This window comes from Trichechus manatus, unplaced genomic scaffold (genome assembly GCF_000243295.1).
Source record: "Trichechus manatus latirostris isolate Lorelei unplaced genomic scaffold, TriManLat1.0 scaffold00149, whole genome shotgun sequence".
NCBI classification, from domain to species: Eukaryota; Metazoa; Chordata; class Mammalia; order Sirenia; family Trichechidae; genus Trichechus; species Trichechus manatus.
The window spans coordinates 3,448,225-3,464,042 of NW_004444085.1; the positions used below are offsets into that span (position 1 = coordinate 3,448,225).

Sequence of the window (15,818 nt, forward strand, 5' to 3'; positions counted from 1 at the left end):
TCAGTCCCCTGATGTGGGTGGGTGAGGTCCCTGCTTAATGGGCAGAGTCAAGTATCACAAATCTGCAACTTCTCCCTGGCTGCTGCAGTTGAAAATAGGCTTTAGCTGTAGGCTCTGTTGTTTTATGCTAATGAGGGCATGCGGTGTTGAATCGGCCCATACAGGTCTAGGCAGGGGTGAAGGGCACTGCGAGTCTGTGGACTCCTTATGCAAGTGCCTAGGCAAAGGGGCAGGGCCTCTTTATCTGCCTTGAACTCCCGGCATGGGGGGGGGGGGTTGAAGGCATTGTGGCATTGTTTTTTTAAGCTTGTGAGACTGGTTTGTGCACAGATAGCCCTGAGTTCCTGGCTTAGAGGGCATGGAAGTTCTTGAATACTGCCAACTGGTGTCAGAGTAGAGCAGGGTAGGGGTGTGAGTGAGGGGAAAGAGGCACTTTTCCTCTGTGACACTCCTGTAAGGTGCGGGGTTATTTTGACCCCGCATGGTAGGATAGATACTTGCACTTAACTTTCACAGGTCCAGTGAGGCTTCCACCCATCTCCAGAGACTTGTGCAGACTCTCTGTCACTTGGTGTCTCTCGACGCGATGAGACGCGTCCCGAATGCTACTGCTCGCCTCAGCCAGCATGCACCTGCCTGCCCAGCCAGCAGGGTGCCGGTAACCTCACAACTGACACTTCCTTGTTGCTTTTGAATTGTCTCTTCTTCCCCTGCTGCTCAGTCTGACTCTTCAGCTTTATCTTTGATGATCAGGTCTCCTAGATTGTCATATATAATTTATTTACTTGTTTTTTCAAGTCTTTGTTGTAAGAGAGACGACAGGATGCGTCTGACTATTCCACCATCTTGACCCCACTTTCTGTTTGATTTCTTGACTACTGCTTCCATGGGTGTTGATTGTGGATTCAAGTAAAGTCAAATCCTTGATAACTTCAGTCTTTTCTCCACTTATCATAATGTTGCTTATTGGTCCAATTGTGAAGATTTTTTTTTTTTTTTATGTTGAGATGTAATCCATACTGAAGGTGGCAGTTTTTGATTTTCATCAGTAAGTGCTTCAAGTCCTCTTCATTTTCAGCAAGCAAGGTTGTGTTATCTGCATAGTGCGGGTTGTTAATGAGTCTTCCTCCAATCACGATGCCCCCTTCTTCATATAGTTCAGCTTCTCAGATTATTTCCTCAGCATATAGATTGAGTAAATGTGGTGAAAGGATACAATCCTGACCACACCATTCCTGACTTTAAACCATGCAATATCCCCTTGTTCTGCTTGAACGACTACCTCTTGGTCTATGTACAGGTTCTTCATGAACACAATTAAATGTTCTGGGACTCCCATTCTTCACAGTGTCATCCATAATTTGTTATGATCCACACAGTCGAATGCCTTTGCATAGCCAATACAACACAGGTAAATATCTTTCTGGTATTCTCTGCTTTCAGCCAGGATTCATCTGACATCAGCAATGATATCGCTCCACGTCCTCTTCTGAATCGGCTTGAATTTCTGGCAGTTCCCTATTGATGTACTGCTGCAACCACATTTGAATGATCTTCAGCAAGATTTTACTTTCATGTGATATTAATAATATTTTTCAATAATTTATCCATTGTCTTAGTTATTGAGTGCTGCTATAACAGAAATACCACAAGTGGATGGTTTTAACAAAGAGGAATTTATTCTCTCAAAGTCCAGGAGGCTGGAAGCCCAAAATAAGGGCATCAGCTCCAGGTGAAGGCTTATCTCTCTGTCAGCTCTGGAGAAAGATCCTTGTCATCAGTCTTACCCTGGACTAGAAGATTCTCAGTGCAGGTACCCTGGGTCCAAAATACAGACCATTCTCCTAGCTCTTGTTTCTTGGTGGTGTCAGGTCCCCACCTCTCTGCTTACTTCCCTTTACTTTTCTCTCTTGTAAGATAAAAGGTGATACAGGCCACACCTCAGGGAAACTCCCTTTACATTGGTTCAGGGATGTGACTTGAGTAAGTGTGTTACATCTCCAACCTAATTCTCTTTAAAATAATCTAATCTTGCCTCATTAATCACAGACAGAAATCAGGATTTACAACACATAGGTAAATTACATCAATCACAAACTGGAGGACAACCACACAATACTGGGACTCATGGCCTAACCAAGTTGACACATATTTTTGAGAGACACAATTCAATCCATGACACTCATTCTGTTGGCTCACCTTTCTTTGGAAGAGTCGTAAATATGGATCTCTTCCAATTGGTTGGCCAGGTACTATCTTCCAAATTTCTTGGCATAGACGAGTGAGCACTTCCAGTGCTGCATCCGTTTGTTGAAACATCTCAATCGGTATTCCGTCAATTCCTAGAGCCTTGTTTTATGCCAATGTCTTCAGTGCATCTTGGACTTCTTCCTTCAGTACCATCAATTCTTGATCATATGCTACCTCCTGAAATGGTTGAACATCGACCAATTTTTTTTGGTACAGTGACTCTGTGTGTTCCTTCTACCTTCTTTTGATGTTTCCTGCATCATTCAGTATTTTGCCATAGTATCCTTCACTATTGTAACTCAAGGCTTCAATTTTTTCTGCAGTTCTTTCAGTTTGAGAAATGTCGAGCATGTTCTTCCCTTTTGGTTTTCTAACTCCAGATCTTTGCACATGTCATTATAATATCTTCTCCAGCTGTCCTTTGAAATCTTCTGTTCAGCTTTTTTATTTCATCATTTCTTCACATCACTTTAGCTTCTAAACATTCAAGAGCAAGTTTCAGAGTCTCTTCTGACATCCATTTTGGCTTTTTTTTTTTTATTTCTGACTTTTTAATGACCTCTTACTTTCTTCATGTGTGATGTCCTTGATGTCATTCCGCTACTTGTCTGGTCTTTGGTCATTAGTGTTCAATGCATCAAATCTATTCTTGAGATGATCTCTGAATTCAGGCAGGATATACTCAAGTTTGTACTTTGGCTCTTGTAGACTTGTTCTAATTTTCTTGAGCTTCAACTTAAACTTGCATATGAGCAATTGATGGTCTGTTCCAAAGTCAGTCCCTGGCCTTGTTCTGACCGATATTGAGCTTTTCCATCATCTCTTTTCACAGATGTAGTCGATTTGATTCTTATGTATTCCATCTGGTGAGGTCCATGTGTATAGTTTGCGTTTATGTTGGTGGAAAAAAGGTATTTGCAAGGAAGAAGTCGTTGGTCTTGTAAAAATCTATCATATGATCTCTGGAGTCATTTCTGTCACCATGGTTGTTTTTTCTAAATGCCAATTCTTCTTTGTTTCCAACTTTTGTATTCCGATCACCAGTTGTTATCAATGCATCCTGATTGCGTATTCGATCAGTTTCAGACAGCAGACATTGGTAAAAATCTTCAATTTCTTCTTCTTTGACCTTAGTGATTGGTCCGTAAATTTAAATAATATCATATTAACTGGTCTTCCTTGTAGGAGTATGGATATTATCCTATCACTGACAGCGTTGTACATCAGGATAGTGCTTGAAATGTTCTTTTTGGCAAGGAATGCTATGCTATTCCTCTTCAAGTTGTCATTCCAGGAACGGTAGACCATATGATTGTCCCACTCAAAATGGCCAATACCAGTCCATTTCAGCTCACTAATGACTAGGATATTGATGTTTACATGTTCCATTTCATTTTTTACAATTTCCAATTTACCTAGATTCATACTTCTTACCTTCTACATTCCAATTATTAAAGGATGTTTGCAGCTATTTCTTCTCATTTTGAGTCGTGCCACATCAGAAAGTGAAGGTCCCAAAAGCTTGACTCCATTCAAGTCATTAAGGTTGACTTTATTTTGAAGAGGCAGCTCTTCCCCAGTCGTCTTTTGAACGCCTTCCAATCTGAGGGGTTCACCTTTTGACACTATATCAGACAATGTTCCACGGCTATTCCTAAGGCTTTCACTGGCTAGTTTTTTCAGAAGTACACCACCAAGTCCTTCCTTCTAGTCTGTCTTAGCCTGGAAGCTCAGCTGAAACCTGTCCACCATGGGTGACCCTGATGGTATTGGAATACCAGTGGCATAGCTTCCAGCATCACAGCAACACACAAGCCCCAGAATACAACAAACTGACATTCATGTGGAGGTATGAACTATCTAGAATAGGCAACTTCAGGGAGACAGAAAGTAGTCTAGAGATTGTCAAGAACTGTGGGGGTTAGGTGGTGAGGGGGAAGTGAGGAGTTATTGCATAATGAGTGCAAAGTTTCTGTTTGGGATCACGAAAAACTTTTGGAAGTAGATAGTGATGATGGTTACACAACATTGTGAATGTAATTAATGCCACTAAATTAATTGTACATTTATAAATGGTAAAAATTATATATAGTTATATATATATTATGTTATATATTTATATATGATCACTACAATTTAGAAAAAAGAAAAAGAGAAGGTACATGTCTCTGAGACTTGGACAGTAGATGGGAAAATGTGGAGCAGGGCAACTTTGCAGTTCGTCAAAAACTCTTGTATACTATTTTATCTATTTCAAAATATATGGATTGCATTGCTCATTTTTTCATTACAAAATGACATTAGTTTATACATATCTGTGCAGCTGAGATTTCTTTTACTATAAGGATTATAATGAAAAATAAAAGCATGTAAGTATCATTGTACATTTGTTTGTATTATTATCTCAAATTTGGTAATGCCATCATTTTTAGCCAAACAATATTACTTGAGGTATGAATTTAACTAAGCCCCCCAGACTTCTCTGTCAGCTATTCATGTCTCTAAAATCAGGTTCACTTTCCGGCAATCCAAAAGTTAGCTTCACAAGAGCAGGGAACACCTTTAAATCCTAGTTAAATCAGAATAGCTACAGTGACAAATCCAAACAGTTGCTGTCAATGAACGTGGTGTGTAGTCAGAAAGATAAATCTGCAAAGACAAAGGCTTTGGCATATTGCTAAACACGCAAGAGACAGAAATGCAAAAGTGCAATTATTTAAATCCATCTCATGCCTCTAGTCATTTGTAGGAGTCTTGTGGCAATCTAAAGAGCCTCCTAAATCAGGGACTATGTGTAAATGATGATGCTTTAAGCCACAGGTAACAGAATACCCAATTAAAACTGCCATAAACAGCACAAATATTCATTTCACATAATAAATAGACTGGGAGAGAGGGCAGCTCCCAGGATTGGTTCAGCAGCCGAACCTACCTCCATTCTCCGGGGGCATAAATTAGGCTCATTTGGTCATGATTATGAAGTAATGACCACATGTCAGACATTGCATGTAGGCATTACAAAATCCAGATGAAGAAAGAGGTATTACTACTGTGTTTCTCCTTTTGAGATGCCTTTAGGTTTTAAAACCCAAACCAAACCCATGGCCAGCAAATCAATTCCGACTTACAGTGATACTTTAGGACAGAGTAGAACTGCCCGGTAGGGTTTCCAAGGAGCAGATTTGAACTGCCAACTTTTTGGTTAGCAGCCAAGCTCTTAACCACTGTGCCACCAGGTTTTATTGGCTGAAATTTGATCACTTGCCCATAGTCTGGCTGCAAGGAAGGTTAGAGAAGTACCTGGCATTTTCACAAATAAGAAAGATGAGAGGTGGCAAGAACAATTGTTATTAAATAGGTTTGTGTCACAGAGATGTTGACAAACCTAAGAGACAAATATGAATGACAGTTTATTCATAAGAAATAACCTTTAGTGTTTCATAATTGGGAGCTTTTGTAATGGTTTTTAGTTATGGTAAATGGATCTGGTTGTATTCTCATAATTACTTTGGTTTTGCTTTAACACATGATTTCTGGGATTTCACTATAATTAGAGATTCTTGATCAGCTTTGTTCTAAATAAACATGTTAAACTCTTCTTATTCGTTCTCCTCATTCCCATTTGCACTATTTATTTATTTATTTTAAGTAGTACAAACAGAAAAAATGAACTCTTTTCCTCAATTCAAAGAATCTGTAAACTCTCAGCCAAGGAAAATTTGGATAACAAATGGTGGAAGCTTTCAGCCAGTAAGCGCAAGGCCACAAACTTACTGAGTTGAAAATGTCTTGAGTCATGGGTTACTCATGCTACTGTGTGCTTGAATTCTTCTATTATTTTCATGCTTCAGCCAATAGTTTTGGTCAATAATGGTATGTAAAAATATTGGTGGAACTACCACAAAGAAACAAAGGAAAACAGGTACAAGTAGTACAAGCTAAATGTTAAGATGCAAATTTTATAGGTACTTACTATGCAAATTTTAACGAGCCCTGGTGGCACAATGGTTAAAGCTATCAACTGCTAACTGAAAGGTCGGTGGTTGGAAACCACCAGTGGCTCCATGGGAGAAAGATGTGGCAATCTGCTTCAGTAGAGATTTACAGCCTTGGAAACTTTATGGGGTTGCTATGGGTTGGAATCAACTCGACTGCAGTGGTTTATTACACAAATTTTATAGGCACTTATGAGACCAGGTAGCACCCTGGTGGCATAGTGGTTAAGAGCTCAGCTGCTAACCAAAAGATCAGCCGTTCAAATCCGCTCCTTGGAAATCTTATGCAGCAGTTCTATTCTGTCCTATAGGGTCGCTATGAATCGGAATCGATTGGATGGGAACAGGTTTTTGTTTTTTTTCAAAGAGACCTTCAGGAGCTCTGGTGGTGCAGCGGTTAAAGCTCTGGGCTGCTAACTGAAAGATCATTGCTTCATATATACCAACACTGCACAGGGAGAAAGACATGGCAGTCAGCTTCTGTAAAGATTTACAGACTTAGAAATCCTATGGGGCAGTTCCACTCTGTCCTATAGAGTCACTATGAGTTGCAATCGACTTGACAGCAATGGGTTTGGGTTGGTTTTAGGAGACCTTCGAGAAGCAATTTGAGAATAAAAATTAGCAGACAATTAGGAATCCAATACACAATAAAAGCAGTATTTTCATATTATTAATCAGTAGAGAATATGGGAGATCATTCAATAAAACTATAGAAAAATACTTAGTTACTAACAAATAAGTGACCAAAGATCAATAACAGACCAAACATTACTAAAAGACATATTTTAAAAATTCCTTTGTTTGCCTTGATAATTGAAGGCTATAATCAAAAAGTATTTGAACTACAAGTGTTAGAGAGAATGTGGAGAAACTGAACCCTCATGCATTGCTGGTAGGAATGCAAAACAGTGCAGCTGCTTTGGAAAACTGACAGTTCCTCAATAAGTTAAACATACAGTTATCATAAAATGCAGCAATTCTCCTCCTAGGGGTCTACCCAACAGAACTGAGAACATATGTTCACACAAAATGTTCTGTAAGAATGTTTATAGCGGCATTATTCAAAATAACCACAAAGTGGAAACAGCCCAAAATGTCCATCAACTGATGAATGGATAAACAAAATGTATACAATGGAGTATTAGTTGGTCATAAACTGGAATACAGTACTGACACATGTCACAGCATGGATGAACCTTTAAAACATGACAACTTGATACTGGGGAAGCCAGCACAACTTGTACAAGGAAAGGTCATGGAAGCTCAATAGACACATACAAACTCCCTGAGGGACTGAATTGCTTGGCAGAGGGCTGTGGGGACCATGGTCTTGGGGACATCTAGCTCAATTGGCATAACACAGTTTATAAAGAAATGTTCTACTTTAGTGGGTAGCATCTGGGGTCTTTTATGCCTGTGAGCAGCCATCTAAGATACTCCACTGGTCTCACCCGTTTGGGAGCAAGGGAGAAAGAAGAAAACAAGATACAAAGGAAAGATTAATCCAAAGGACTAATGGACCACAACTACCATAGCCTCCACCAGACTGAGTCCAGTACAACTAGATGGTGCCCGGCTACCACCACTAACTGCTCTGACCAGGATCACAACAGAGGGTCACAGACAAAGCTAGAGAAAAATGTAGAACACAATTCTAACTCACAAAAAAAGATCAAACTTACTGGCCTGACAGAGACTGGAGAAACCCCTAGAGTATGGACCCTGGACCCCCTTTTAGCTATGTAATGAAGTCACTCCCGAGGTTCACCCTTCAGCCAAAGATTAGACAGCCCCATAAAACAAAATAAGACTAATGGGTCACAACAGTCCAGGAACAAGGACTAGAAGGTAGGAGGGGACAGGAAAGCTGGTAATAGGGAACCGAAATTTGAGAAGGGACAGTGTTGACATGTCATGGGGTTGTTAACCACTGTCATAAAACAATATGTGTACTAATGAGAAAGTATTTGTTCTGTAAACCTTCATCTAAAGTACAATTAAAAAAAAGAAATTTATATTTAAAAAATAAAATAAAATAAAACATGACAACTGGAAGAAACCAGACACAAAATGCAGCCACTGTATTAGCTTCCTAGGGCTGCTGTAAGAAATTACCAAAAGCGGATGTATTATCACAGTTGTGGACTCCACAAGTCCAAAATCAAGGTGTCAGCAGAGTTAGTTCCTTCTGTAAGCTCTGAGGGAGAATCCATTCCAGGCCTCTTGTGTTGCCTCCCAGCAATCCTTGGTGTTCCTTGGCTTGGGGCTGCATAACTCTAATCTTTGCTTCCATCTTCACATGGCCTTCCCCTCTGTGTTTCTGTGTCTCTAATCCCCCTCTCGTTTCTCTTGTATGGACACTAGTCATTGAATATAGGGCAAACTCTAAATCCAGGATGACCTCACCCAGAGATCCTTAACTTAATTGTGACTACAAAGACCCTATTTCCAAATAAGTTCACCATCACAGCTACCAGAGATTAGAACTTGGACATATCTTCTTGGTGGACACAATTCAAGCCACTATAGCCACATATTATATGACTCCATTTTTATAAATTGTCCAAAAGAGGCAAATGCATAGAGACAGGGTTGAGAGGAAGGGGGAATGAGTAGTGACAACTAATGGGTACGAGTGGGCAATGAAAATGTTCTGGTGGTTAATGAAAATGTCCTGGAATTAGATAGCAGTGATGGTTAGATAACTTCGTGAATATAATTAAAATACTAAATTGTATTACTTTAAGTGTGTGAAATTTATGAGATGTGGATTATATTTCAATAAAACTATCATAAGAAAAGAATAGAGGGTCATGGAATGATGCATATGTTCATCTCAATTGTGGTGATGGTTTCACAAATATATACATGTATCAAAACTTATCCAACATACTCTTTGTATTTATGCGTTTAATATATTCTATTATACTTCAGTAAAGCTAAAAAAAACTAGACGAGATATGTGCAAACATTTTACATAAGTCACTAGTTCTGGGATATTTTCATAGATACCCTGAGCTGGGGTGGAGGGATTTCTTAAGGCAATAAATTCAATAAACCCTACATACTAAATTACAATCTAATAGAATTGCAATGCATATTAAAATTTCTGAAAAACTACTACATTAAGGAGACATGCAACTTAAAAAGTATCAAAGAATTAAATGCAATTTTTAAATCTTCACTTTATAACTTAATTCTGCAAGTTCATTTTAGGCTATCCTCTGTTCTGTTTAACCAAAAATGTACCACACTTAATTTGTACATGCAAAACTTCTGTAATGTCCAAATTGTTATCTTTTTAAAGGGTGTTTTACAAAGTGATAATTAGGGGAAATTTGCTATAGACTCATCTTTCCTATGTGTATAATGTCAAAGTCCAAAATAAAATTATAGCACATAAAATTTAAAGGGTATTAAGAGAATAATCCAGTATAACCAAGTAGGTTTTATTTCAAGCATAGAAATGCAATGATGGTTTAATATTTAGAAATACAGAAAAGATGGTAAAAAAAAAAATAGAAGAAAAAAGCAAGATAAAACACAATAAAAAGGTTCTGTCTTGTATCTTAATTCTGCAAAAGCATGATGGCTTTCTTTCTCTTCAGTTCTAGTTATAGACAGCTTCCTTTGCATGCTTTCTCTCAGCTTGATTTCTGGTGGCTCCTGCTCTTCTTTCATATTGTTAGATACGACATTTTACTGAAAGATCTTGGAGTTTAACAGATCTGATTATGAATATTAGTTTGACCACTTCCTAAATCATAGAATTTGGGGAAAAAATTTCAGACTCTTAGCTTCAGTGTCCTCATTTGTAATAAAAGTAACTAAGAGATTGTATTGATTTGAATATATGTAAAAATATATTGTACTTAGGAAGTGCTAGAATTAAAGTGCTATGTCTTCTTGCTTCTTTTAGAGGGTAAGAAGATTGTTTATAAATGTTTTTCCTGTTCCTTACAAAACTAATTTTCAGGTATACGATTCTCCTGAACCTTCTGGTCATTGTTCTCTTTTCCATTATGTTTCAGGATTGTTTCATAAATGCCATAATGTCTTCTGTTTATTTATTTTGTAACCACTTATTCAGAATGGAAGGAGAATATTCTAGATGTAGGTTTTGCCAACAGACCGGTTGGCTTGCTGGTCATTGGATCCCCTTTTGTCATATATGGGACACAGGCATTGCCTTCATTTCAGACGTAGACGTTAAAGGAGAACCCTTAGCTCATTTTGTATTTACCGAGCAGATGCTTGTCTAGTGCGGACCTCATAACTGACATTGCAGAAGCTGCTGCTTCTGCCTGTAGGTGTCTGTGATTTTTAACTTGTAGGAGATAATTGGGGATTGCAGTTATATGTACAATGTAACATTCTTTTCTACAAGAAACTATGTTACAGGATGCAATGCATCTTTAACAATCCTCTTCTACTTCCTGTCTTCCTATATACTTGGACAAAGTGTTGGAGAGATTCCTGGTGTGATTTATTGTTGTTGTTAGGTGCCATCGAGTTGGTTCCAACTCATAGCAACCCTATGTACAACGGAACAAAACACCGTCCGGTCCTGTGCCATCCTTGCTATGCTTGAGCCCATGATTGTAGCCACTGTGTCAATCTATCTCATTGGGGGTCTTCCTCTGTTTTGCTGACCCTCTACTTTACAAGTATGATGTCCTTCTCCAGGGACTGAACCCTGTGTAACATGTCCAAAGTACATGAGATGAAGCCTCAGCGTCCTAGCTTCTAAGAAGAATTCTGGCTATACTTCTTATAAGACAGATATGTTCATTCTTCTAGCAGTCCATGGTATATTCAATATTCTTTGCCAACACCATAATTTAAAGGTATCAATTGTTTGTTGGTCTTCCTTATTCACTGGAGTGCTTTAGGATCTGCAAAATTAAGGATGCCTTTCTTCTCTGACCCAGATCTCATTTTGATTCTTTCTGTAATTGCAAGATGAAAATGTCAGTCATGAAGAGATAATAACCAAATAAAATATTTTTCTGACTTTTATTATTGCTAAAAACAAATAGTGCCCAACAGTACCCAGATCTACCCTTTCTTCCCTTACTCTCTGACACTTTTCTGGAAAGGTTAGGGCTCCAGAACTGGGTCAGTGCCTTGGACTCTAGAGGTGGACTAAGTGAAACTGGCCATTTCTGCAGCCACGGCTTTGTCAAAGTAACTATGACACATTTCCAAGGAAGTCTGTGTGTGGTAGGTGTGTGGTGGGGTGGAGCTGAGGAAGTTCTGTCTCATTTTATTTGTTTTTTATGAAAACAAGAAGTGATCTCCACTTACAACACTCCTGTTAGGTTCAACTGTCCACCCAATCACACTAATTTTTTACCTTGACACTCTGAGGGGCAAGGCTTTTCTGTTTATTTTCCTTTCTTTAATAGAAACAGTAAAAGATGAAAAACATAGTTCCTAAAGAATGAGAGATTTTTGACAGTCTCCTCAACAAATGGTACTGGCAAACTGGATTTATACATGCAGAAAAATGAGACAAGATTCATATATCACACCATACACAAAAACTAATTCTAAATGGATCGAGGACCTAAATGTTAAATCTAAAACCATAAAGTCCATGGGAGAACATATGGGAGCAAAGTTTGTTTTGTTTTGTTTTTGGTACTTTAGATGGAGGTTTACAGAACAAACTAGCTTCCCATTAAACAGTTAGCACACATGTTGTTTTGTGACATTGGTTACCAACCCCACAACATGTCAACACTCTCCCTTCTTAACCTTGGGTTCCCTATTACCAGCTTTCCTATCCCATCCTGCCTTCTAGTCCTTGCCCCTGGACTGGTGTGCCCCTTTAGTCTTGTTTTTTTATAAGCCTGTCTAATCCCTGGCTGAAAGGTGAACCTCAGGAGTGACTTCACTACAGAGCTAAAAGAGTGTCCAAGTGCCATACTCTCAGGGTTTCTCCAGTCTCTGTCAGACCAGTAAGTCTGGTTTTTTTTGTGAGTTAGAATTTTGTTCTACATTTTTCTCCAGCTCTGTCCAGGAACCTTCATCCTGATCCCTGTCAGAGCAGTCAGTGGTGGCAGCTAGGCACCATCCAACAGTAGTGGACTCAGTCTGGTGGAGGCTGTGGCAGTAGTGGTCCATCAGTACTTTGGACCAGTCCTTCCCCTGTGTCTTTAGTTTTCTTCATTCTCCCTTGCTCCCAGTGGTCTGAGACCAGTGGAGTATCTTACATGGCCGATCACAAGCTTTTAAGGCCTCAGATACTACTCACCAAAGTAGAATGTAGAACATTTTCTTTATAAACTATGCTATGCCAATTGAGCTAGATGTTCCATGAGACCATGGTCCCCACAGCCTTCAGCCAGTAGTCCAGTCCCTCAGGGAATTCGGATGTGTCCATGCAGCTTACATGACCCTGCTTTGTTCAAGTTGTGCTGGCTTCCCAGTATTGTGTACTGTCTTACCCTTCACCAAAGTTACCACTTATCTATTACCTATTTAGTGTTTTTCCATCCTCACCCCTCCCTTCCCTCGTAACAATCAAAGGCTGTTTTTTTTGTGTGTGTGTAAACCTTTCCATGAGTTTTTATAGTGGTGGTCTCATATAATATTGTCCATTTCTGATTGGCTTATTTCACTCAGCCTAATGCCCTGCAGATTCATCCATGTTGTGAGATGCTTCACAGATGCATCATGTTTTTTATCTTGCGTAGTACTCTATTTTGTGTATGTACAATAGTTTGTTTATCCATTCACCTGTTGACGGGCATCTAGATTATTTCAGTCTTTGCTTTTGTGAACAATGTTGCAATGAACATTAAGTGTGCATATGTCTATTCGTGTGACGGCTCTTATTTCTCTAGGATATATTCCTAGGGGTGAGATTGCTGGATCATATGGTATTTCTATTACTAGCTTTGTAAGGAAGAGCCATATCGTTTTCCAAAATGGTCGTACCATTTTGCATTTCCACCAGCAGTGCATAAGAGTTCCAATCTTCCCGCAGCCCCTCCAATATTTGTTATTTTCAATTGTTTTGATTAGTGCCAATAATGCCGAGGTGAGAAGGTATCTCATTGTGGTTTTGATTTGCATTTCTCTAATGGCTAGTGATTGTGTGTGTCTTCTAGCCCCTTGAAAGTCTTCTTTGGTGAAGTGTCTGTTCATTTTCTTTCCCCATTTTTTAATTGGCTTATTTGTCTTTTTGTTGTTAGAGGTGTTGGGTTCTCCTGTAGATTGTATAGATTAGAACTTTGTCGGATTTGTAATAGCCAAAATTTTTTTCCCAGTCTGTAGGTTCTCTTTTTACTCTTTTGGTGAAGTCTTTTGATGAGTGAAAGTGTTTAATTTTTAGAAGATCTCACTTATCTAGTTTATCTTCTGGAGTTTGTGAGTTGTTAGTTATGGTTTGTATCCTGTTAACGCCATGTATTAGGGCCTCCAGCGTTGATCCTAGTTTTTCTTCTATGATCTTTACAGTTTGGGGTTTTATATTTAGGTCTTTGATCCATTTTGAAGTAGTTTTTGTGTATGGTGTGGGTCCTGTTTCATTTTTTTGCAAATGGATATCCAGTTTTGCCAGCACCATTTGTTAAAAAGACTGTCTTTTCCCCATTTGATGGACTCTGGGCCCTTGTCGAAGATCAGGTGACTGTAGGTGGATGGATTTACATTTGGGTTCTCAATTCTGTTCCATTGGTCAATGTATCGGTCATTTTACCAGTACCAGGTGGTTTTGACTACTGTAGCTGTATAGTTGGTTCTGAGGTCAGTTAGTGTGAGTCCTCTTTATTCTTCTTTTTCAATAGTGCTTTACTTATCTGGGACCTTTTCCCTTTCCATATAATGATTAGTTTTTCCATCTCTTTAAAGAATGTTGTTGGTATTTGGATAAAGATTGCATTTTATTTGTAGATCGCTTTGGGTAGAATTGTCGTTTTCACAAAGTTAAGTCTACCTATCCATGAACATGGCATGTTTTTCCATTTATGTAGATCTCTTTTGGTTTCTTGCAGTAGGGTTTTGTAGTTTTCTTTGTATAGGACTTTTGCATACCTAGTAAGATTTATTCCTAAGTATTTTATTTTTTTAGGGGCTATTATAAATGGTATTGTTTTCCTGAATTCCTTTTAGTCATTCTCTTTATTGGTGTATGGGAATCCAACTGATTTTTGTATGTTTATCTTGTATCCTGCTACTCTGCTGAATCTTTCAATTAGATCCACTAGTTTTCTTGCAGAGTCTTTTGGGTTTTCTATGTATAGTATCATATCATCCGCAAATAGGGACAGTTTTACTTCTTCCTTACCAGTTTGGATGCCCTTTATTTCTTTGTCTTGCCTTATTGCTCTAGCTAGGATTTCCAGCACAATGTTAAATAGGAGTGGTGATAAATGGCATCCTTGTCTTCTTCCCATTCTCAAGGGAAATATTTTCAGCCTCCATTCATTAAGAGTGATGTTGGCTGTCGGTTTTGTATAGATGCCCTTTATTATGTTGAGGAATTTCCCTTCTATACCTATTTTATTGAGAGTTTTTATCAGGAATGGGTGTTGGACTTTGTTGAATGTCTTTTCTGTGTCAATTGAGATGATCATGTGATTCTTTTATTTCATTTATGTGGTGGATTATGTTGATTGATTTTCTAAAGTTCAACCATCCTTGCATACTGGTATGAATCCCTCTTGGTTGTGGTGCATTATTTTTTTGATATGATGCTGTATTCTATTGTTTAGAATTTTGTTGAGAATTATTACTTCTATATTCATGAGAGATATTGGTCTGTAATTTTTTTTTTTTGTGGCATCTTTGCCTGGTTTTGGTATCAGGGTTATGTTGGCTTCATAAAATGAATTTGCAAGTTTCCCTTCCTTTTCTGTGTTCTGAAATAGTTTGAGTCTTACTAGTGTAAGCTCTTCTCTGAATATTTGGTAGAATTCTCCAGTGAAGTCATCTAGGCCGGGGCTTTTTTTTTGTTGGGATTTTTTGGATTACCTTTTCAATCTCTTCTCTTGTTATGGGTCTGTTCAGATTTTCAACTTCGGTTTGTGTTAGTTTGAGTAGGTAGTGTGTTTCTAGAAATTTGTCCATTTCTTCTAGGTTTTCAACTACGTTGGAGTATAATTTTTCATACTACTCTATTATGATCCTTTTTATTTCAGTTGGGTGTTTTGTAATGTCCTCCATTCCATTTCTTATTTGAGTTTTTTGCTTTGTGTCCTGTTTTCTTTTTGTCAATTTGGCCAGTGGTTAGTCAATTTTGTTGATCTTTCAAAGAACCAAGTTTTGGTTTTGTTGATTCTATTTTTTTCTATTCTCTATTTCATTTATTTCTGCTCTGATCTTTATTATTTCTTTTCTTCTAGTGACTGTGGGCTTCTTTTGCTGTTCTCTTTCAATTTGTTCAAGTTGTATAGCTAATGTTTTGATTTTATCCCTTTCTTCTTTTTTGTGTGTGCATCTATTGCTATAAATTGACCTCTGAGCACTGCCTTTGCTGTGTCCCAAAGGTTTTGGTATGATTTTTTCATTCTCATTTGATTCTAGGGATTTTTTTATTCCATCTTTTTTTTTTTGGTAGTC

At 38.3% G+C, this 15,818-nt stretch overlaps 1 pseudogene; it reads left to right on the forward strand.

Moving 5' to 3' along the window:
• Positions 1–586: 586 nt before the first annotated feature.
• The window catches only part of LOC111822276 (isopentenyl-diphosphate delta-isomerase 2-like), a 32,983-nt pseudogene continuing 17,751 nt past the window's right edge, over positions 587–15,818 (forward strand).